The sequence below is a fragment of the Macaca thibetana genome, chromosome X (genome assembly GCF_024542745.1).
Source record: "Macaca thibetana thibetana isolate TM-01 chromosome X, ASM2454274v1, whole genome shotgun sequence".
NCBI classification, from domain to species: Eukaryota; Metazoa; Chordata; class Mammalia; order Primates; family Cercopithecidae; genus Macaca; species Macaca thibetana.
Window position 1 is genome coordinate 97,092,255 of NC_065598.1, and position 22,887 is coordinate 97,115,141.

The 22,887-nt window shown below is 39.4% G+C and overlaps 1 protein-coding gene across 4 annotated transcripts in view; it reads left to right on the top strand.

The window, feature by feature from the left end:
• RPL36A (ribosomal protein L36a) overlaps window positions 1-22,887 on the top strand; it is a 220,536-nt gene that overhangs the window by 117,057 nt on the left and 80,592 nt on the right. The gene's annotated exons all lie outside the window — the stretch shown is intronic.

The following is a 22,887-nucleotide window of genomic DNA, read 5'->3' on the forward strand; positions in this document are numbered from 1 at the left end:
AATGTAAAAGGTTTCTTTACGTCTTTAAGACGTAATACTATTACCGACATTGCCGGTGCCTGTTCAAGATTGTAGCAGCCAAGTCTCCACTGCCTAACACTTAACCTAAACGTAATCGTAGGGAATAAATATTTTCGGAAGACGATTCTACAATCATTTTGTTTTGGGACATGATTTTTTTCATTCAATTAAACTAGATTATCAGAGCTTCAGACCAAGACAAAATTGTTTTGGTCCCTTTTAGAATCCATCTGCTAACCTTCATTTTGGCATTATGACATGGGGCTACATCAAGGATTATGCAACAAAATAGGCCAAAGAGACCAGTTTTACATTTACTATACAATATTCTTGAAGGCATTAATTATATCAAAAAAAGAATCCTTTCATGAAAACGGAAATGAAAATTCTGTTTTTGGTAACTGAAATAGCTGAATAATTGTTTTGAATTGTAAGGACAGCGTGAATTATATAATTAAATTTATTATGGCTGCTAGGAAGCTCAGAACCAAACTTGCAACCAACTTGTAATAACTGTGATCCTTACTGGCATATGTTGAGTTTTATCTTAAATAAGTGTGTTCTCTCCCATTTCCCTAATTATTTTTTGTCTCATGCAGTAAATAACACTAAAAGCTGCTCAAAGCCTTTTCAAAAAGTATCAGATATATATGTTTGGTAAATGAAAATAGTACTCTTGGCCAGGTGCAGTAGCTCATGCCTGTAATCCCAGCACTTTGGGAGGCCGAGGCAGGTGGATCACCTCAGATCAGTAGTTCGGGACCAGCCTGGCCAACATGGTGAGAATCCCCCGTCTCTACTAAAAATACAAAAATTAGCCGGGCATGGTGGCACGTGCCTGTAATCCCAGCTACTAGGGAAGTTGACACACAAGAATCGCATGAACCTGGGAGGCGGAGGTTGCCTTGAGCCAAGATCGCGCCACTGCACTCCAGCCTGGATGACAGAGCGAGACTCCGTCAAAAAAAAAAAAAAAAAAGAAAAAAAAAAAGAAGGAGAAGAAGAAGAAACTAGTACTCCTGACAGAGGTGTCTCAGGGAGCATCCCTGTGGGTAGAGGAGGGGAGCACAATAACTGCTCACTTATAAATTCAATCATCCAACAAATGTTAGTTGAGAATTTAGTGTGCCAGACGGGATTTGAAACATTTATTAAATGCTTAAAATATAGTTAAGTGTTTCATGGGAAGGAGGCAAAAATTATCCTTCAGAAATTTACAATCTACTTAGAGCATACACATATGTAACTTTTTCATTATTGCCAAAGTTCCAGCCCCTTCATAAGAAAACAGGGAAATATAAAGTGGAAGAAAGAAAAGGATATGAATTATGGTTTCTTTTGGTAGAGGAGAGGTGATCCAAGAAGCAACATGATGTACAAATACAGAAAAAAAAAACTGTCCTATACGTACTATCATATTGTCAGGTACATAGAGAGTGTATTTCCGGGTTCTAGTCTGTCATGCTGCAGTTTCTTTTCAATAAGTTCTTTTGCATGCCTTTCCCTATAAAGCACTCGTCTCCCTCCCTAACTATGCTTCAGTTTCATCATTATAGCATATATGCAGTTGCATGTGTTCCTTCAATGTAAGTTTATTAGGTATCGGAAATTGTCCTAAGGTCATTAATAGCTAACATTCACTGAGTGTTTATGTGCTAGACTCTTTGCTAGTGCTTCGTATGCGATATTTCACTTAACTCTCACAATTGCCCCTGAGTTTGGTATGATTATGATTCTGTTTATTGATTTTTGTTTTCAGATTAGCAAACTGAGATTTTAAAAGGTTAATTAACCCTATCTTTCATCATATACAAAAATCAACTCAAAATGGATTGAAGACTTAAATGTAAAACCTGGCACTATGAAACTACTAAAAGAAAATATTAGGGAAACTCTCCAGGACATTGGACTGGGCAAATATTTTTTATTTATTTTTTTTTTTTTGGTAAGACTTCAAAAGCATGGATGACAAAAGCAAAGATAGACAAATGGGATCACATCAAGGTAAAAAGCTTCTGTACAGCAAAGGAAACAAACGACAAAGTGAAGAGATAACCCACAGAATGGGAGAAAATATTTGAAAACTATCCATGCAACAAGGGATTAATAACCAGACTATATAGGGAACTCAAACAACTCAGTAGTGCAAAAAATAAATAAATAAAAATAAACAGTTAATCCGATTTTTAAATGGGCAAAGACCTGAATAGGTCTCAAAAGAAGAGATACAAATGACCAACAGATACATAAAAAAATGCTCAACATTACTAATCATTAGGGAAGTACAAATCAAAACCACAATGAGATATCATCTCATCCCTGTTAGAATAGCTATTATCAAAAAGACAAAAAAATAACAAATGCTGACAGGGATGCAGATAAAGGGGAAACCTTGTATACTGTTGGTGGGAATATAAAGTAGTACAGTCATTATGGAAAACAGTATGGAGGTTCCTCAAGAAACTAAAAATAGGCCAGGATGGTGGCTCACACGAGTAATCCCAGAACTTTGGGAGGCCAGGCAGGAGGATCACCTGAGCCCAGGAGTTCGAGACCAGCCTGGGTAACATACTGAGACACCATCTCTACAAAAATAAATAAATAAATTAATTAACTAATTAATAAGAAACTAAAAATAGAACTTTCACTTGGCCCAGCAATCCCATCACTAGGTATAGGTATATATCCAAAAGAGAGGAAATCAGTATATCAAGGAGATCTGCACTCCCAAGTTTATTGCAGCACTATTCACAGTAACCAAGATATGGAATCAACCTAAGTGTTCATCAGCAGATGAATAGAAAAAGAAAATGCGGTATATAGGCCAGGCGTGGTGGCTCACGCCTGTAATCCCAGCACTTTGGGAGGCTGAGGCGGGTGGATCACGAGGCCCAGAGATTGAGACCATCCTGGCCAACATAGTGAAATCCCATCTCTACTAAAAATACAAAAATTAGCTGGGTGTGGTGGTGAACGCCTGTAGTCCCAGCTACTCAGGAGGCTGAGGCAGGAGAATTGCTTGAACCCGGGAAGCAGAGGTTGCAGTGAGCCGAGATCACACCACTGCACTCCAGCCTGGTGACAGAGTGAGACTACGTCTCAAAAAAAAAAAGAAAAAAGAAAGAAAATGCAAAATGCGGTATATACACACAATGGACTCTTATTCAGCCATAAAAAGAGTGAAATCCCATCATTTGCAGCAACATGGATGGAACTGGAGGCCACTGTGTTAAATGAAATAAGCCAGACATAGAAAGACAAATACTGCGTGTTCTCACTCATATGTGGGAGCTAAAAAAGTAGATCTCATGGAGGTAGAGAATAAAATGGTGATTACCACAGGCTAGGAGGGGAGAATGAAGAGAAGTTGATTAAGGGGTATAAAAATACAATTCAGTAGAAGTAATAAGTTCTAGTATTCAGTAGTACATTAGGGAAATTATAGTAAACAATAACTCATATATTTCTAAATAGCTAGAATAGAAGAACTGTAATATTCCCAATACAAAGAAAAGATAAAAATGTTTCAGGTGATGGATATCCCAATTACCCTGATTTGATCATTACACATTGTAGACAAGTATCAAATATCACATGTGTCCTCCAAAATATGTACTATGATTATACATGAATTAAAAAGAAATATGTAAGTTGTGGATAAATTTGATCAGTTATTTATAATAATCAAAATTTTGTTTTCTAGGTATTAGATTTTGGTATTATACACAGACTCTAAACTTCTAATTATTTTAATATACTTTTAAATATAAAAAACCTACAATTTTTCTTGATATTATGTATTAGCAGTCAACCCTAGAGTGTGATTTTTCTTCTCAGATCTATGTATATGCCTAAACTATATTTTATTTAAGTGTATTATGTATGTAATATAGGAGAGACAAGAACTCAACATAAAATCAACAAAAAATGGACATGTAATAAGATGTCCATTATATTTTTGATGCTTACTATGCATCAGAATTTTGGGAGGAGTTTTTTTTTTAAATGCAGATGTAAAGTTCCTATCTTTTCAGAGATTCCGATTCAGTTGTCTTGGGGTGAGGCATGGGTATTGCTCTAGGTATGTTTTTAAATTTCAGATTTCACATTATTCCAATGTGTAGCCAGGATTGAAAGCCGTTGTATATCTAGTTTCATTGGAGCATAGGCAAAGGAGGAGTCAAAAAGAATTGACTTTTTACATCCTGCACTCTCTAGGAGAGAGTCTGAAACTGGGAGATGTGAACTTTTCCTGGAAAGACAGGTACTGTCTGCTATGTCTCAAAAAAGTCTGGATTAGATTTTGCTTAAGACAATCCACATTTCTTTGCTGATTACTAACTTTACAAGTAACATCAGCCTCCTTGATACTTCAAAATTATAAAAGGATGTGCCCGAAATAAGGTGTTTGAGCATTCTTTCTAGATACTTGAGTGTCTAAAATTGTCATTCTAGTTTATCCATTAGTATACCTTGTGAGTTTGCTAACAAGGGGAACTGACAAGATCAAGTTTTAAAGTTGTGAGGCTGAATACCGGATCCCGATTCCTGGTAAATTTACCAAATTAGCTGGGCCAGGTGACTTATCCCTATAGTCCCAACCCTTCTGGAGTCCGAGGTGGATGGATCGCTTGAGCTCAGAAATTCAAGACCAACCTGGGCAACATGGTGAAATTCCATCTCTAAAAAAACTATGAAAATTAGCCGGGCATGGTGGCATGTGCCTGCGGAGATACTCGGGAGACTGAGGTAAGAGGATCACTTGAGCCTAGGAAGTCGAGGCTTCAGTGGTCCAAGATCGTACCACTGCACTCCAGCCTGGGTGATAGTGTGAGACACTGTCTCAAAAAAAAAAAAAGTATTAAATTAGTGACCCTGTATTATCTCTTAAAAGTTAGATATTCTAAATTTATTGATGTACAATTTATGAAGCCCTGAAGAATTTGTAATAAAATTTTGTAGATAAATAAACAAAAATATGTAATTAAAATGAAAAGGTTAATTAACTTGACCCATGTCACACACCTAATAAAGGGCAGAACCAATAATTTATTTAAGCCCAGTTCCATTTGATTCTCACTACTGCCTATGTCTCCATATTCAGATCTCTCCTGCATAGTTAGTCTCCTTTCTACCCTCCCCTCCTGAGCCCCTGCTAACTTCTACTTTCTGTCTCTATGAATTTGCCTATTATAGGTACCTCATATAAGTGGACTCATGCAGTACAGTGGCCCTCTGTATCCTTGGATTCTGTGTCCATAGTTTCAACCAATTGTGGTTTGAAAGTATTTGAAAAAAAATGGATGGTTGCATCTGCATTGAATATGTACAGACTTTTTTGTCATTATTCCCTAAACAATACAATATAGTATCTATTTACATAGTATTTACATTGTAATTAGGTATTATAAGTAATCTAGAAATGATTTAACATATATAGGAGGATGTGTGCAGGTTACATGCAAATACTATGCCATTTTATGTAAGGGACTTGAGCATCTGTGGATTTTGGTACCTGCCTGGGGAGCCTAGAACTAATCCCCCACAGATATCGAGGGATGACTGTATTAGCCCTTTTGTGTCTGTCTTCATTTGCTTAGCATAATGTTCTCAAGGTTCATCCATATTGTAGCATGTATTATAATTTCATTCCTTTTAAAGACTAATAATATTCCATTGTATGGATATATCACATTTTGTTTATCCATTCATCTGCCGATGGACATTGTGTTGTTCGTAACTTTTAAATATTGTGATGAATGCTGCTACGAATATTGGTGCAAAAATATCTGTTTGAGTCCCTGCTTGCAATTCTTTTAAGAAGATACCTAGAAGTGGAATTGTTAGATCACACAATAGTTCCATGTTTAGCTATTTGAAGAACCACCAAACTGTTTTGTACAGTGACTGTACCATTTTACATTCTTACCAACAATGCACAAAGGCTTCAATTTCTCCATGTCCCTGCCAACACTTGTTATTTTCCACTTTTAAAAAATAATAGGCATCTTAATGGGTATGTAGTAGTATCTCATTGTGGTTTTACTTTCCATGTCCCTGATGGCTAATGATGTTGAGCACCTTTTTCATGTGCTAATTGGCCACTTGTATCTCTTCCTTGGAGAAATGCCTATTTTATTACTCCAAGGAAGAGATACAAATGGCCAATTAGCACATGAAATATTGAATAGAAACATCTATTCAATATATTCAATTTCAATATACTCCTAGGTTTTTTTTAGTTATCATAGATGGGCTTGCTTTTTTACTTTCTTTTTCCACTAGTTCATTGTTGGAGTGTATAGAGTTACTACTGATTTTTGTATGTTGACTTTGTATTCTGCAACTTTATTTCCCATTTATTAATTAGGTTAGTTGGGTTCTACTTTGTGTTGTTCTGGAGTTGTAAGAGTTCTTCACATATTCTGGCTGGGTGCGGTATAATCCCAGCCCTTTGGAAGGCCAAGGCAGGCTGATCACTTGAGGTCAGGAGTTTGAGACCAGCCTGGGCAACCTGGTGAAACCCCATCTCTACTAAAAATACAAAAAAATAAATTAGCCAGGTGTGGTGGTGGGCACCTGTAATCCCAGCTAGATAGCATCCTTTGGTACACAAAAGTTTTTAATTTTGGTGAAGTCCAATTTATCTACTATTTCTTTTGTTGCCTGTGTCTTTGTTGTTATATCTAAGAAATCATTGTCAAATCCAATGTCATGAAGCTTTTCCCCTATGTTTTCTTCTAAGAGTTTTATAGTTTAAGGTCTTACATTTAGGTCTTTGATTCGTTTTGAGTTAATTTTCTTTCTTTCCTATGTAATCCCACTTCTCTATTTTTGCTTTTGTTGTGTGTGCTTGGGAGGTGTTAGCCATAAAATCTTTGCCCAGACCAATGTCCTCAAGTATTTCCTCTATGTTTTCCTTTAGTCATTTCATAGTTTCAGGTCTTACATGTAAGTCTTTAATCTATTTTGAGTTGATTTTTATATATGGTGAGATATAGGGGTATAGTTTCATTTTTCTTCATATGGATATCCAGTTTTCCCAGCACCATTTATTTAGTAGACTGTCACTTCCCCCAATGAATGTTCTTGGCACCTTCGTCAAAAATTAGTTGGCTGTAAATACATGGGTTTATATCTGCATTCTCTATTCTCCTCCATTGGTCTATGTGTCTGTTTTTATGCCAGTACTATGCTGTTTTGGTCACTATAGCTTTGTAGTATATTTTGAAGTCAGGTAGTGTGGTGCCTTCAGCTTTGTTCTTCTTACTCAGAATTACTTTGGCTACTCAGAATCTTTTGTAACTCCATACAAATTTTAGGATTTTAAAAATATTTCTATGAATAATGTCATTAGTGTTTTGATTGTGATTGCATTGAATGTATAGACAACTTTTGGTAACAGATTACTTTTTCAAAATGTTGATTCTTCCAATCCATGAACATGAAAGTCCTTCTATTTTTTTGTCCTCTTCAATTTCTTTCATTAGTGTTTTATAACTTTTTCATCTTGGTCTTTTACCTCATTTAAATATATTCCTAGGGTTTTTTGTTTTTGTTTTTGTTTTTGTTTTTTGTTTTTTGTTTTTTGTTTTTAAGACCGAGTTTCACTCCATCACCCAGGCTGGAGTGCAGTGGCATGATCTTGGCTCACTGCAACCTCTGCCTCCCGGGTTCAAGCAATTTGCTGCCTCAGCCTCCCGAGTCGCTGGGATTACAGGTGCCTGCCACCACACCTGGCTGATGTTTGTATTTTTAGTAGAGATAGGGTTTCAACGTATTAGCCAGGCAGGTCTCAAACTCCTGACCTCGTGATCCGCCTGCCTCAGCCTCCCAAAGTGTTGGGATTACAGGCATAAGCCACTGCGCCTGGCCATTCCTAGGTATTTTTTGTTTTTATTGTAAATAGGATTGCTTTTTTTGCTTTCTTTTTCCACTAGTTCATTCTTGGGGTGTATGGAGTCACTTTTTTTTTTTTTTTTTTTTTCGAGATGGAGTCTCACTCTGTCGCCTAGGCTGGAGTGCAGTGGCACAATCTTGGCTCACTGCAACCTCCGCCTCCTGGGTTCAAGTGATTTTCCTGCCTCAGCCTCCCCAGTAGCTGGGACTACAGGCACCAGTCACCATCCCCGGCTAATTTTTTGTATTTTTAGTAGAGATGGGGTTTCACCGTGGTAGCCAGGATGGTCTCGATCTCCTGACCTCATGATCCGCCCACCTTGGCCTCCCAAAGTGCTGGGATTACAGGCATGAGCTACCATGCCCAGCACTACTGATTTTTATATGTTGATTTTGTATTCTGCAACTTTACTGAATTTGTTCATCAGTTCTAACAGTTTTTTGCTGGAGCTTTTAGGGTTTTCTCTGTATAAGATCATGTTGTCTACAAACAGGACAATTTGTCTTCCTTTTTTTCCAGTTTGGATTCTCTTTATTTATTTTGTTTGCTGAATTACTCTGGCTTAGACTGCCAGCATTACATTAAATAAAACTGGTGAAAGTGGGTATGCCTGTTTTGTCCTAGATCTGAAAGTAAAAGCTTCCGACTGTTCCCTCTTTTTGTGTTTATTGTAAATTGGATTTATTGTAAATGGGATTGCTAGTCTGATGCTGGCTGTAGGTTTGTTATACACAGCCTTTGTTGTGCTGCTGTACATTTCTTCTGTACCTAACTTTTTGAGACTTTTTATCATGAAGGGATGTTGAATTTTATCAATTGTGTTTTTCTGAGTTTATTGAGGTGATAAAATGATTTTTATCCTTCATTCTGTTGATGTGTTATATCACATTTATTGATTTGCATACACTGAAACTCCCTTGCATCCTTGAGATAAATCCCAATTATGGTGAATGATCTTTTAAATGTGCTCCTGGAATTGGTTTGCTAGTACTTTGTTGGGGATTATTGCTTCTATGCTCATCATGGATATTGGTCTACAGCTTTCTTTTTTTGTTGTGTCCTTGTCTGGTTTTGGTAGCAGAGTAATGCTGGCCTAATAGATTTTCCAAATGAGTTTGGAAGAATTTTCTTCTGTTCAGTTTTCTGGAAGGGTTTGAGAAGAACTGATATTAGTTTTTTTGGTGGATTTTGTTTTGTTGTTGTTGTTGTTTTTGTTTTGTTTTGTTTTGTTTTTTTGAGACGGAGTCTTGCACTGTCGCCCAGGCTGGAGTGCAGTGGGGTGATCTCGGCTCACTACAAGCTCCGCCTTCTGGGTTCATGCCATTCTCCTGCCATTCTCCTGCCATAGCCCCTGGAGTAGCTGGGACTACAGGCACCCGCCACCACGCCTGACTAAGTTTTTGTATTTTTATTAAAGACAGGGTTTCACTGTGTTAGCCAAGATGGTCTCGATCTCCTGACCTCGTGATCTGCCCACCTCAGCCTCCCAAAGTGCTGGGATTACAGGTGTGAGCCACCGTACCCGACCTAGTTCCTCTTTTAAAGTTTAGTAGAATTCAGCAATGAAGTCATTGGGTTCTGGGCTTTTCCTTGTTGATGTTTTATTGGCTCAATTTACGTCTTTTTATTTTTATTTTATGTATTTATTTTTTTGAGATAGAGTCTCACTTTGTTGCCCAGGCTGGAATGCAGTGGCAGGATCTTGATTCACTGCAACCTCTGCCTCCTGGGTTCAAGTGATCCTCATGCCTCAGCCGCCCAAGTAGCTGGGATTACAGGCATGTTCCACCAGCATGTCTAATTTGTATGTTTTTAGTAGATACAGGGTTTCACCATGTTGGCCAGGCTGGTCTTGAACTCCTGGCTTCAAGTGATCTGCCTGCCTCAGCCTCCCAAAGTGCTGGGATTACAGGCATGAGCCACCACACCCAGCTAATTTACATGTTTTTACGTTGCCCATCTACTATAAACTTGTTATAGTTATTATTATTTTTGATAGCCTTCTAGTTTTCATACTAGAGATCTGAGTGGTTTACACATCACAATTACAGTATTAAAGTATGCTGAATTTGTCTGTCTACTTTTACCAGTGAATTGTATGCCTTCTGATATTTTCTTATTGCATGTTAGCATCCTTTTCTTTCAGATAGAAGAAATGCCTTTAGCATTTTTTGTAAGACAGTTCTTGTTGTGATGAATTCCCTTAGTTTTTGTTTGGGAAATTTTTCATCTCTCCTTCACATCTGAAGGAGATAAAGCTTTGCTGGGTACAGTATTCTCATTTGGCAGTTTCTTCCTTCAGCACTTTGAATATGTTACCCCACTCCCTCCTGATCTATATGGTTTCTGCTGAGAATTCTGTTGCCAGACAAATGGGAGCCCCTTTATACATTATTTGCTGCTGCTTCCTTTTTTTTTGGGGGGTGGGGGATGGAGTTTTGCTCTGTGGCCCAGGCTGAAGTGCAGTGGCATGATCTTGGCTCACTGCAACCTCTGCCTCCCCGTTCAAGCAATTCTCCTGCCTCAGACTCCCAAGTATCCGGGATTACAGGTGTGCACCACCACGCCTGGCTAATTGTTATATTTTTAGTAGAGACGGGGTTTCACCATGTTGCCCAGGCTGGTTTCGAACTCCTGACCTCAAGTGATCCTCCCACCTTGGCCTCCCAAAATGCAGGGATTACAGGCCTGAGTCACCGCACCTGGCCCATTATTTACTTCTTTTCTCTTGCTGCTTTTAGGACCCTCTCTTCATCCTTTACCTTTGAGAGTTTTATTAGTATATACCTTGGTACAGTTTTATTTGCACTGAATCTGTTTGGTGATGTTTGGCCTTCCTATACCTGGATACTTATATCTTTATCTAGGTTTGGAGAGTTTTCTGTGCTTATTTTTTTGAATAAGATTTCTAGCCCTTGCTCTTTCTCAGTTTCCTCTTTAAGGCCAGTGTCTCTTAGATTTGCTTTCTGAGGTTAACAACAGAATTGATTGTGCAGAAGAAAGACTCAGTGAGCTTGAAGACAGGCTATTTGGAAATTTAGTTGGTTAATGCATTTCTTAGTTCCAGGATTTCTGTTTGACTTGTTTTATTATTTCGAGCTCTTTGTTAAATTTCTCTTATAAAAAATACTGAATTGATTTTCTGTGTTTTCTTAGAGTTCCCTGAATTTCCTCAAAACTGTTATTTTGAATTATTGATCTGAAAGCTCATGTATCATTGTCTTGTTGGGATTGGTCACTGGCTTATTACTTTGTTCATTTGGGAAGATCATGGTTCCCATTTACTGTTGTTTCTTATGAATATATGTCTATGGCTTCACATTGAAGGATTAGTTATTTATTCCAGTCTTTGCTCTCTGGCTTGGTTTGGTCCTTCTTGAGCATGTTTGATTAGAAGTTCTAGGCAATTTGCTTGTTGAGTCCCCTTAATCCCAGATTGCTGTTTCCTTTTTGGCACTAGTTAGCCAAGATTTGCTGTAGTTCTTACAAAAGTTCCGAGCATTGCCCCAGATTGGGGGGCTGGGAATCCCAAAGGGAATATCCTGCCTGTGTGGGAAGGCTGGCTAAGTTAGTGGCCAGAGGACCCTAGGAGCGTGCCTCCTACAGCATGATGCTGCTGAACTGCCTCTCTGATTTGGTATCTCCTTTGACTGAGATAAAGAGCAGCTCCTGAGTTTCCCTGCAATGGGGTCCTAGCCACACCTCCACTGTTCGTTCCTAGCTGCCCTCAGGGGTTTTTCTCCTTCCAGACACTCATGATGCTTCCCATGGGTTGAGCAGGAATGGCTTTCCTACAAAGGAACCCAAGATAGTAAGAGAGCTGGCTGTCCACCTCAATCTTGCTTTTTCCAGTGTAGAAACCAGGAATCCAGGGGGACTTTTCTGCAAGGTGCCTGGCAGCTGGGGAAAGAGGTGTTGCAGGTAGAGGTGTCTGTTTCTCTTACCATCTAGTCACAGTTTTTCAATTCTTTGTGGCCCCAGAGATTGACACAGTCTCAGTTTTGAGTTCTGGGATATTGCTAGTAACAAGCTTGGCACTGAATAGTTGTTTTTAATTTTTTGTCGGGGAAAATGAAGCCAGATTGCTTCTACTCCACCATTTTGGTGACTGTCCCTTGGGTTTTCTATGTATACAAGCACACATGAGTGAAAAGAGATAGAAAATTTAATCTCATTTTTCTCCACTATATATACAGTTTTTCCTATCTTATTTCATTCTCTAGAATAGCATTATCTAATAGAATTTCCTGTGATGATGCAAATGTTCTGTAGTTGCACTGTCCATTATAGTAGCCACTGACCATGTGTTGCTACGGGGCACTTGAAATGTGGTTAGGGGGCCAAATGCCGTGACTCACGCCTGTAATCCCAGCACTTTGGGAGGCCGAGACTGGTGAGGTCAGGAGGTCAAGACCAGCCTGGCCAACATGGTGAAACCCCGTCTCTACTAAAAATACAAAAATTAGTCGGGCGTAGGGGTACATGCCTGTAATACAAGCTACTCCGGAGGCTGAGGCAGGAGAATCACTTGAACCTGGGAGGTGGAGGTTGCTGTGAGCTATCATGCCATTGCACTCCAGCCTGGGCGACAAGAGCGAAACTCTGCCTTAAAAAAAAAAAAAAAAAAAGAAGTCTCAGTCACAGAAAGATAAATATCACATGTTCTCACTCATGTGTGAGAGCTAAAACTATTGATCTCATTAGAAGCAGAGAATAGAATAATGGTTACTAAAACCTGGGAAGAGGAGGGGGAGAGGTTGGTTAACCAATACAAAATTACAGTTAGAGAGGAGAAATGAGTTCTGGTTTTCTATTGCACAGTAGGGTGACTGTAACTAACAATAATTTACTGTATATTTTCAAGTAGCTACAAGAGAGGGTTTTGAATGTTCACAACACAAAGATATGATAAATGTTTGAGGTGATAGATATGTCAAGTACCCTGATTTGATCATTACACATTGTATACATGTATCAAAATATCACCCTGTACCCTGTAAATGTGTACAATTATTATGTGTCAATTAAAAATTAAAAATAATAAAACAAAATTTAAAAAATTAAAATTAAAAATTAACTAGGTAGACCTCTAATATTGTAGCTTTTTTCTACTGCCAGTAAACCAATTCCTGAATCATGTATTTTGTTAACACTTCGCAATAAGTGTAACTACTTTTTCAAATAGAAAAAACATTATTTTAAAATAAAAATTATGCCCTATTTAGTTCAGTTAGTACCTGGATTTTTCCATTTCTCAGTCATCTGTGACAAGGTAGAAATCTGTTCCCCCTGTTGAACATAGATCATCATTACATAGAGCCCAGGACACTTAAGATGCACTTATGATCTTACCATGCATATTCAATTGTTCATTCAAAAAGTAAGAAGATAGAATTGAACTGTGGGAAAACAGAGAAAAGGTAAATAAACCAAGAATTCCTTCTCCAGACATAGGCTAGGTAATTCTTTGAAAAATGATAAAAATGACCAGGTTCACTCAATGTTCTTGTACCATGTAGAATTTTTCTAGTGTTTCAATAGGGATGAAAATGAGTTACTGGGCCAGGCATGGTGGCTTACGCCTGTAATCCCAGCACTTTGGGAGGCCCAGGCAGGTGGATCACCTGACGTCAGGAGTTTGAGACCAGCCTAGCCAACATGGCGAAAACCTGTCTCTACAAAAAATACAACAATTAGCCGGGCACGGTGGCGCATGCCTGTAATCCCAGCTACTAGGGGGGCTGAGGCAGGAGGATCCTTGAACTCAGGAGGCAGAGGTTGCAGTGAGCCAAGATCGTGCCACTGCACTCCTGTCTGGGCAACAGAGAGAGACACTGTCTCAAAAAAAAAAAAAAAAAAGACAGTTATTTTAATTCTACCAAGGAGCTCCTAGGAAGAAGCACCAAAAGGCACATAAGACAGATAAATTAAACTAAAGAAAAATTATTGCAGAAGTGACAAATCAAGCAACGTTATAGTTGGTGGGTTTTATACATGGAAGAATATTTACTGAAATATATAATATCTTCTAAAAATTAAAATTTTAATTTTTAAATTTAAACTCTAAAAATTAAAATTTCTCCTAAATAAAAGAGATAAGGGAAATAAAAGATCATCCTCAGCAGAAGTAAAATACTATCAGCTAGAACTCATTTGGGGGTATGAGAATTAAAAATAAGAATGGAGGAGAATAGAGCAAAAATGATGCTGATATTTATAGAAGGTTTAAATAAAGCATCTTAATTCTGTTTGACTGAATAATACACTTAGCACACTCAGAGTTGTTACCAGTGTTGCCAGGGCAAAGGCACAGGCTGCGAAAAGGGCAGCTTCTCCAATTTCCACTGCATACATGACACAAAGTTCATAGTTGAGCAAGGTGATGTGACTATAAACAAAACTTAGGGTCTCTGTACTGTTTTTTAAACATATACTACAGTTTTTAAAGTCCAGCCCACGTAAAGAATCAAAAGCTCTTAGCCACACACTTGTGCTATGTAAACTCTGAACTTCTACCAGATTTCAGTTGAGCCCTATCTTTTTTTTTTTTTTTTTTTGGATTAAATAAGTCCCACAGCAGCTATAAAGCAGGATAGTTCTGATTCTCAGGTAATTTGTATCATTATTCTACTGAGAAAAGGCTAAAAGTTTTTTTAGATTGATAGTTACTAATATTTTATGACCCACTAATGAAAATAGAAGAAATTGCACAAATGACTGGTAAAAATAAGGAGCACATCTATCATGTTTCCTAGAGAAATGAGTAGTAGATAAGCATTTCATTTCTATTTTACTATGATTAAGAAAGTGCTGCTTCGGTCAGAATAAAAGACCAAAATGACAGGCCTATATTGAAAGTCTCACAAACAGTCCCAATTTCTAGGATCTGACACCAGCTTTATCCTTATCTCTTTCTGTTATTTGTTCCCAGAATATCTCACTTCTTTGGATCATTTTCCTAGGAAAGTTGCTGGCCTATAGTATAGCCTTGAGTTGTGAGATTCAACTGTAACTCCAGTTCAAGCAACAGAAGCCAAAGTTAAGTTTGCTTAGACAAGCTGGGTGCGGTGGCTCATGCCTGTAATCCCAGCACTTTGGGAGGCTGAGGCAGGAGAATCGCTGAACTCAGGGAGGCGGAGGTTGCAGTGAACCGAAATCATGCCACTGCACTCCAGCCTGGGTGACAGAGTGAGACTCCATCTCAAAAAAAAAAAAAAAAAAGTTTGCTTAGACAGAAACTGATCAGGATCAGATTATAAGGCAGAGACAGGAATATACTCTTATTTATTTATTTATTTATTTATTTATTTATGTATTGTGAGACTCTGTCTCAAAATCAGAGTGTGTGACTCTGTTGCCCAGGCTGGAGTGCAGTGGCACAATCTTGGCTCACTGTAACCTCTGTCTCCAAGGCTCAAGCGATCTTCCCACCTCAGCCTCCCAAGTAGCTGGGACTACAGGTGTGTGCCACCATGCCCAGCTATTTTATTTTTGGTAGAGATGGGGTTTTGCCATGTTGGCCAGACTGGTCTCGAACTCCTGACCTCAAGTGATCCACCCTCCCCGGCCTCCCAAAGTGCTGGGATTACAGGCGTGAGCCACCACACCTAGCCTTATGCCTGAGTAGTTTTATTTAACCATTCACCTGTTATTGGCATTTGAGTTGCTTCTCGTCTTTGGTTGTTATGAATAAAGTTGCGATGAGCAATTGTGTATAGGTTTTTGTGTGCACATCAGTTTCATTTCTTTGATATAAATTCCCAAGTGTGTGATTTCTGGGTTATATAGTAATAGCATGGTTAGTTTTTTAATAAACTGCCAAGCAGTTTTCTGGGGTGTCTGTACCATTTTATACTCCTTTCAAGCTCACTGATAGAGTTTCTTTGCATCACTGCCAACATTTGATGTATTCACTATTTTTTATTTTAAGCCCTTCTGATGGGTATGTAGTGATATCTTGTGGATATCTTTTAAAAATTTGCATTTTCCTAATGGCTGATGATATTGCGCATCTTTTCATCTGTTTATTTGCAATCTGTCTATCTTCTTTTTTTTGTTTTTTGTTCTGTTTTGTTTTGTTGAAATCGAGTCTCGCTCTGTCGCCCAGGCTGGAGTGCAATGGCGTGATCTCGGCTCACTGCAACCTCTGCCTCCCAGGTTCAAGCAATTCTCCTGCCTCAGCCTCCTGAGTAGCTGGGATTACAGGTGCCTGCCACCACGCTCGGCTAATTTTTTTGTATTTTTAGTAGAGATGGGGTTTCGCAGTGTTGGCCAGGCTGGTCTTGAACTCCTGACCTTGTGATCTGACCGCCTTGGCCTCCCAAAATGCTGGGATTACAGGCGTGAGCCACCACGCTCGGCCCATCTGTCTATCTTCTTTGGTACACACACATTTCTGTTCATGTCTTTTGCCAATTTTCTATATGGATTTTTTTTTTTTTTTTTTTTTTTTTTTTGCTGTTGAGTATCGAGAGATATATATATATTCTAAATTTTTTGGCAGTTACATGGTTTGGAAATATTTTCTCCTAGTCTATAGCTTGTCTTTTCATCCTCTTAACAGACTCTATCAAAGAGCAAAAGTTTTAAATCTTCATGAGGCCCAATTAATCAATTTTTCCTTTTATGGATTATGTCATATCTGAGAACTCTTTGCCTAACCCTAGATCCTGAAGACTTTCTCGTATTTTCTCCTAAAAATTTTATACTTTTTTTTTTTTGAAATGGAGTTTTGCTCTTGTTGCCCAGGCTGGAGTGTAACGGTGTGATCTCGGCTCACTGCAACCTCCACCTCCTGGGTTCAAGCAATTCTCCTGTCTCAGCCTCCCGAGTAGTTGGGATTACAGGAACATGCCACCATGCCTGGCTAATTTTTGTATTTTTAGTAGAGACAGGGTTTCATCATATTGGTCAGGCTGGTCTTGAACTCCCGAACTCAGGTGATCCGCCCGCCTCGGCCTCCCAAAGTGCTGGGATTACAGGAGTAAGCCACCGTGCTGAGCCTAAATTTATACTTTTATATTATAAATTTGAGTCTGTGATCCACTTTGAGTTAATTTTTGTATAAGGTGTGAGGTCTAAGTCAAGGTTCATTTTTGTCATTTTGTCCAATTGCTGTAGTACCATCTGAGTTCTTTTGTGCCTTTGTCAAAATCAGTTGACATATTTGTGTGGGTCTACTTCTGGGTTGTCCATTCTGTTCCTCTTATCTGTCTGTCTGTCCTTCCACTACTGCCACAGAGTCTTGATTATTGTAGTTCTCTAATGTCTTGAAATTAAGTATATTGATTCCTCCCACTTTTTTCTTCCTTTGCAAAATTGTTTTTGCTATTCTAATTCCTTTGCCTTTCCATATGAATTTTAGAAAGATCTTGTCTGTATTAATAAAATATCTTGGCCGGGTGCAGTGGCTCACACCTGTAATCCCAGCACTTTGGGAGATTGAGGTGGGTGGATCACCTGAGGTCAGAAGTTCGAGACCAGCCTGACCAACATGATGAAACCCCGTCTCTACTAAAAATACAAAAAATCAGCCGGGCATTGTGGTGCATGCCTGTAATCCCAGCTACTCAGGAGGCTGAGGCAGGAGAATCTCTTGAACATGGGAGGTGGAGGTTGCAATGAGCTGAGATCGTGCCATTGCACTCCAGCCTGGGCAACAAGAGCAAAAATCCATCTCAAAAAAATAAAAATAGGCAGGGCATGGTGGCTCACACCTGTAATCCCAGCACTTTGGGAGGCCGAGGCGGGTGGATCATGAGGTCAGGAGATCGAGAGCATCCTGGTTAACATGGTAAAACCCCGTCTCTACTAAAAATACAAAAAAAAAAAAAAAAAAAAAAAAAGTTAGCCAGGCGTGGTGGTAGGCACCTGTAGTTCCAGCTACTCGGGAGGTTGAGGCAGGAGAATGGCATAAACCCGGGAGTCGGAGCTTGCAGTGAGCCGAGTGAGCCATTGCACTCCAGCCTGGGTGACAGAGTGAGACTCCATCTCAAAAATAGTAATAAATAAAACTAAAAATAAAATAAAAAATCTTGTGAGGATTTTTTTTTTTTTTAAAGACAGAGTCTCCCTCTGTCCCCCAAGCTGAAGTGCAGTGGCACGATCTCGGCTCACCGCAACCTCTGCCTCCCGGGTTCAAGGGATTCCCCTGCCTCAGCCTCCCGAGTAGCTGGGATTACAGGTGCACACCACCACGCTCAGCTAATTTTTGTATTTTAGTAGAGACAGAGTTTCACCATGTTGTCCAGGCTAGTCTTGAACTCCCAACCTCAGGTAATCCACCTGCCTTGGCCTCCCAAAGTGCTGGGATTACAGGAGTGAGCCACTGCACCCAGCCTCTTGTGGGGATATTGATAGGAATAGCATTAAACCTCTACATCAATTTGGTGAGAAATGACATCTTACTCTGCTGAATCTTCCAATCCGTGAACAAGATATGTTTCTCATTGGAGGGTTTGAAGCAGGATAGTAACGTGATCTGATTTGTGTTTTCTGAAAATCATGTTGACCAATGTATGGAGAAATAATTCTTTTTTTTTTTTTTTTTTCCTGAGGCAGAGTCTAATTCTGTCACCCAGGTTGGAGTGCAGTTATGTCATTGCAGCTCACTGCAGCCTTTACCTCCTGGGCCCCAGTGATCCTCCCACCTCAGCCTCCAGAGTAGCTGGGAGTAGAGGTGCATGCCACCACAGCTGGCTAGTTTCAAAATTTTCTGTAGGGATAGGGGTCTTGCTATGTTGCCTAGGCTGGTCTTGAACTCCTTAGTTCAAGGGATCCTCCCACTTCGGTCCCCCAAAGTGCTGGGATTGCAGTAATAGCGCTAATCTATCAATTCTACAGCCACCACCATGCCTGGCCCGGGATACACTCCTGATAATTTTTTTATTATAGAAAAGCGGAGGTTGCAGTGAGTCAAGATTGCGCCACTGCACTCCAGCCTGGGAAAGAGAGCAACACTTTGTCTCAAAAAAAAAAAAAAGGAAAGAAAAAAGAAAAAAAGAAAGAAAGTAAGAAAGAAAGAAAAGTAAGTAAATATTTGTCTAGGCTTATGTGACTCTGTGTATGGGAAAAAATGAGATTTTATTGAATATATTCTGGAAAAGGAGAAATTCTGAATGCTTGTTGACTTATTCTAAACCTGACCATGATTCATGAAAAAAAAAAAGTTTTTAAAATATTGTTCTGCTGGCTTCTCGACACTAACTTGTTTTTAAATTAGCGTTGGGTTAAATGTAATTCCAATAGGTTGTAAAGTGAAGAACACTTGCTGAATATTAATCCAGCCCACCAGAATCATTTCTTCAGGTATCTATCACCACTGTGAACTAAAGAAAGGGATAAAAAGTAGGAATCTATCAATTCTAGAATACTGTAATATAATAAAGTAAAACTACAATTATTTATATTTTTCTTCAGGGGAGAAGATAATTTAAAATTTAACTGTTCTTCATAAGCTGTAGTAAGGAACTTGAATTCTTTCTTATTACATTCATAAATCTCTTTTATTCCACTTATAAAACAAGATATTTACATGTCTTTCTATAAAATGTAAATGCATGTTGACTATAAAACATTTTACAAAATACAGAGGCCGGGTGCGGTGGCTTACACCTGTGATCCCAGCACTTTTAGAGGCCAAGACGGGCGGATCCACGAGGTCAGGAGTTCGAGAGCAGACTGGCCAACATGGTGAAACCCATCTCTACTAAAGATACAAAAATTAGCCATACATGGTGGTGCACGCCTGTAATCCCAGCTACTCAGGAGACGGAGGCAGGAGAATCACTTGAGCCCGGGAGGCGGAGGTTGCAGTGAGCCAAGATCGTGCCATTGCACTCCAGCCTGGGCAACAGAGCAAGACTCCATCTCCAAAAAAAAAAAAAAATACAGAAAAGTACGAGGAAGAAAACGTGCTAGTGGGAAAAAAGAAAGCAAGAGGAAGAGAATAAAAGCTATATAATCAACCTTTTAAAAATTTAGACATTGTTGGCTGGGTGCAGTGGCTCACACTTGTAATCCCAGCACTTTGGGAGGCGGAGGCAGGTGGATCATCTGAGGTCAGGAGTTGAAGACCAGAATGGCCAACATGGTGAAATCTCATCTCTACTAAAAATACAAAATTAGCCGGGTGTGGTGGCACATGTCTGTAATCTCAGCTACTCGGGAAACTGAGGCAGGAGAATTGCTTGAACCCAGGAGGCGGAGGTTGCAGTGAGTCGAGATCGAGCCATTGCACTCCAGCCTGGGCAACAAAAGTGAAACTCCGTCTCAAAAAAAAAATAAAAAAATAAAAAAATTTAGATATTGTTGTACCTGTTTAATGGAGCTATTGCTTATCGTTTTAATAAGGCCCATCTTCTGTAAGGTAAAGCTTCCGCCAATGAAATTGCTGCATCTGAGAGTTATGACTAGACCATCGTAGAAGTCAGAGTGGTCAGACATTGTCTTCTTCCAGCAATGACTCCCTGTTGGAGTAAAATACTGAAATGGACAATTTTCCCTAAAAAAGATTCCTGAATTTAAGTAACATTAGCAAAAATGACAGAGTAGGGAACTCCAAAAGTCTATCCCTTCACAAAAGCAGAAAATAAACTGGCAAACAGTGTCAAAATCAACTTTATCAGAGCTCTGGAAACTAATCAAAAGCTTATGACAACGATACTTGTTCGTGATGTCATGGAAAATGGCAAAATAGGGAACCCCAGGGCTCCATCCCTCCAAAATCAAATAACAAGCTGTCAAAGACTGTAAATTTTTGCAGAACTCTGGAATTTAGTCGAAAACTTACAACAAGCAAGGGAAAGCTTAATGAAGAAAGCAGCAGCTACATTGCAGTAAAAGAATGCTGTGGTGTTTTTAATCACCTGCTTGCCAACTCCCTGCTTTAGATCAGCAGCAGTCATGAAGGTAGCATCTCACACTCCTGGTATAACTTTATAGTGCTGGAGGGAGCAATGCAGACCTTATTTCCAAATGTTGCAGTTTTATGCTTCACCCTGACTAGTGGTTCTCTCAAGAACTGGTGCGAGGACCTGCCTCATTTCACTCAACTTGGAGCATTCTCAGAAGTAGGTCGTTTTTGCTGAAAGTATTTGAAGGCACAGTATTGTCTGGAGCAGCCTAGCGAAAGAGATAACGGTCAGAACAAATAATAGACTGAAGGAAGGAAGAAGATCGGAAAGGAAATATGTGGGGAAATAAGGGATTTTAACAGCTCCTGTGTATACCAGAGAGTTGAAAAAGGTCACATGCATGCCAGGCGCTCATGCTCAGAAATATGCTCAGAAAAGGGCCGAGAAGAACCTAAGTTTTCACCTCTGGCTGACATGAGGATCCATGTAAGCAGGAACTGAACACCAAGGGAGAGCTGTAAATGAACTGGCTAAGCATTGAATCCCCCAAAACAAAACCAGTCTGAAAACAGAGTAATTTTTTCTTCCTCTTTTTTCTCTTTTCGCTTTCTTTTTTTCATTTTCATTTTTTTTGTGTGTGTGCGTACATAGTAGACGTATATGTTTATGGGTACGTGAGATATTTTTGATAAGGCATGAAATGCATAATAATCCCATCAGGGTAAATAGAGTACCCATCACCTCAAGCATTTATCCTTTGTGTTACAAACAATCCAGTTATACTCTTTTAGGTTTTTCGTTTTTGTTTTTTTGAGACGGAGTCTTGCTCTGTGGCCCAGGCTGGAGTGCAGTGGCGTGATCTCGGCTCACTGCAAGCTCCGCCTCCCGGGTTCACGCCATTTTCCTGCCTCAGCCTCCCGGGTAACTGGGACTACAGGTGCGCGCCACCATGCCTGGCTAATCTTTTTGTGTTTTTAGTGAGACAGGGTTTCACTGTATTAGCCAGGATGGTCTTGATCTCCTGACCTTGTGATCTGCCCACCTCAGCCTCCCAAAGTGCTGGGATTACAGGCGTGAGCCACTGCGCCCAGCCTAGTCATTTTTAAATGTACAATTAAATTACTGTTGACTATAGTCACCCTGTTGTGCTATCAAATACTAGGTCTTATTCATCTTTCTATTTTTTGTACTCAATAACCATCCCCACTTCCCCTCCACTCCCCCATCACCCCATTCCCAGCCTCTGGTGGCCATCCTTCTACTCTGTATCTCCATGAGTTCAATTGTTTTAATTTTTAGCTCCCGCAAATAAGTGAAAACACGTGCAGTTTGTCTTTCTGTGCCTGGCTTATTTCACTTAACATAATCACCTCCAGGTACACCTTTGTTGTTGTAAATGACAAGATCTCACTCTTTTTATGGCTGGAAAATACTCCATTGTGTATATGTACCAAATTTTATTTATCTATTCATCTGCTGATTAACATTTAAGTTGCTTCCAAATCTTGGCTATTGTGAAATAATGCTGCAGTAAACATGGGAATGCAGATATATGTTCAATATATTGATTTTCTTTCTTTAGGGTATATGCCCAGAAGTGGGATTGCTGGATCATATAGTAGCTCTATTTTTAGTTCTTTGAGGAAATCTCCAAACCATTCTCCACAGTGGTTGTACTAATTTATATTCCCACCGACAGTGTACGAGGATTCCCTTTTTGCCACATCTTCACCAGCATTTGTTATTGCCTGTCTTTTGTATAAAAGCCAATTTAACTGGGGTAAGAGGGTATCTCATTATCATTTTTTAGGGGGTTTTCTTTTCTTTCTTTCTTTCTTTCTTTTTTTTTTTTTTAAGACCAAGTCTTGCTCTGTCCCCCAGGCTGGAGTGCAATGGCACAATCCCGGCTCACTGCAACCTCCCAGGCTCAAGTGATTCTCCTGTCTCAGCCTCCCGAGTAGCTGGGATTATAGAAATGGGTCACCACACGCAGCTAATTTTTTGTATTTTTAGTAGAGACGAAGTTCACCATGTTGGCCAGGCTGGTCTCGAACTCCTGACCTCAAGTGATCCACCCACCTCGGCCTCTCAAAGTGCTAGGATTACAGGCGT